A 2,263-nucleotide genomic window follows, 5' to 3' on the forward strand; every position below is an offset into this window, starting at 1 on the left:
CATTCAGTCTTTCGTAATGTCCTGAGTGGTTGTGATCTTTCCAGCAATCATTTCTTTGATTGTAAAAGTGCAAGAAAACTTGTTTTAATAAAAGTTGTAAACAGTCTCTGAATTGTTACTTTTATACAGCATCCTAAATGAATCCAAAGAGCATACATAAACAAACAAAACAAGTACCATATTTATATTTTTTCTTCAAGGGCAAGTTTATTTGTTTATCCGTATTTTCAACCCTTTCATTGCATCTGAGAATACTGTACTACTAAAGTCAGGCTAAAACACCCTCACTTATTTTCCTTTTATTGTTTATATACTGTGCAATATTACTATAAGGTATAACAAATTTATTCACTTTAAAAAAAATTTATTTGATTTTAAGTCACACTTCAACCTCATAACTTCATATTTTTCAAGAAAACAAAATAGGAGCTAGAATATAGTGAGATTTAATTTGATCTAATCCCGAATTATAGGCCTACATATGAAAATAAAATTTACAATCATATAAAGATGGCGTAATGAAAGAATGTTAACAATTCACAGTATGTTAGGTTTATGATTATTCATTTCTTTCAAATATTTATGGTTTATTCTAGGGGGGGGCTGGTTGGACAGTACCTCCGGGATCCTCTGTAAATCATAATAAATCAATTAATACATACATAAATCATACATAAAGGCCTATATTTTACCTTTACTACTACATTATCAGGATTTTTTGTGTATTTCGATTAATTTTTTGTTTATTTCGATTAATTTTAGAGGGTGTTAAAACCCCTCAACTCCCCTCTGGCTGGGCCCTGACTGCTAGAGAGTATAGTGTTATGTTGCCACCCCTCATCCTCCTCTGGAACAATTCCATTGCTATTGAACCTGGTTTTTGATAGCATACACAACACCTGCATAAATTGTTAATGGGCTTAATTGACTAGTTCATTTTGTTGACTACAATTTTTCGTTGAGTATTATTTCCATTTTACTGGTTTGTAAAATAGATATAAAATTAATGTAAACCAGTGTGCATTAATTAGCATTATTCGCGTGACCAAAACAAACATGGCCAATTGGTTTAGCAACAACTCTGCATTAATATAATTTAGATTAAATTTCAGAAATTAAAAATTTTAACATTTACGCACATGAAGTCAAAAAATAATTATAGGCTAACTGAATTTAAAAACTGGATGAAAAACATTTTTTTTTTAAAACCTTGATTATGCATGATGTATCATTGGGGTAACTATGTAGCCTTTTTGTTTTGTTGAGTATTTACCAGTTTTCTATTTGAAAGGTCTTCTTCGTTAAGTAGGATATTACTACTGCTCAAGTGGGCGTTGTTTAACGAAGAACGACCAGTTGAGTACGGCCATTATGACTTGCAAGTCTTCCATTTTGTTATGAACGCAGCATGGATTTGTTACCAAACAGGAAGGTAGCTGTAGATTTTCTTTTGGATGCTGCAACAGCTTCAAGCAAGGCTATTCGATACAAGTCAAAGTTCTTCATATATTCTGTCTCTATTTCATGGAGTACAAATAAAGAATTGGATGTGGAGGCTGCCTTAATTACATGATCTCTGCAACTTGCCAGGAACTGAGTTTCAGTCAGAGAAAAGTGAGCTGCAAAACAATGGGAAAAACCAAGTAAATAATATAATTAATGCTAACTCTAAAACACAATTTAGAATATGAGCATGGTAACTCTGAAAGATGACAGACTTGAGGCCATAATTGACTCTACGTTTCGTTCTTTATTAGAACATTGTCCAGAATGAATAAGTCCAAAATGGTGATGTTTAAAGGTTCGAGCTGTTAAGCTTTCTCGAATAGTAGCATACATGAACACACTGAGAGTTGTGAAGGTTTTAACTTGGGACTTCATTACATCATATGACTGCTGAAATTGCTTCTAAACAATCTCTTATAGAGTCCTTATTATTTGAAAATACTGATATTATTTATTATCAATTCAATGTTCTAATAAAGAACGAAACATAGAATCTGTTCAGGACATACTGTACCACAAATGCTATTAACAGGTACAATATCAGGGTAGACCCACTGTTCGCGTAAATTCAAATAATGTAGACCCCTTTTATTAAAAGCAAACCATTTTACGGAAAAATATGAAAAATCTGGACCCATTTTTCAAAATGAGGACTCATTTATGCATGAAACTGCATTAAATTTGGACCCATTTTTAAAAATGTGGACCCATTTTTTGTCGACCCATTGGCATTAGAAAAGTGTGTGGGACTGTCCCA

At 32.5% G+C, this 2,263-nt stretch overlaps 1 long non-coding RNA gene across 1 annotated transcript in view; it reads right to left on the reverse strand.

Moving 5' to 3' along the window:
• Positions 1–954: 954 nt before the first annotated feature.
• LOC117116703 overlaps positions 955–2,263 on the reverse strand; it is a 1,723-nt gene continuing 414 nt past the window's right edge. The window contains exon 2 of the long non-coding RNA XR_004446804.1: positions 955–1,619. This is a non-coding gene — a long non-coding RNA (uncharacterized LOC117116703). The remainder of the gene's footprint in view (positions 1,620–2,263) is intronic.

Source organism: Anneissia japonica, unplaced genomic scaffold, assembly GCF_011630105.1.
Source record: "Anneissia japonica isolate Jap-2015-1 unplaced genomic scaffold, ASM1163010v1 scaffold2284_len378405_cov197, whole genome shotgun sequence".
NCBI classification, from domain to species: Eukaryota; Metazoa; Echinodermata; class Crinoidea; order Comatulida; family Comatulidae; genus Anneissia; species Anneissia japonica.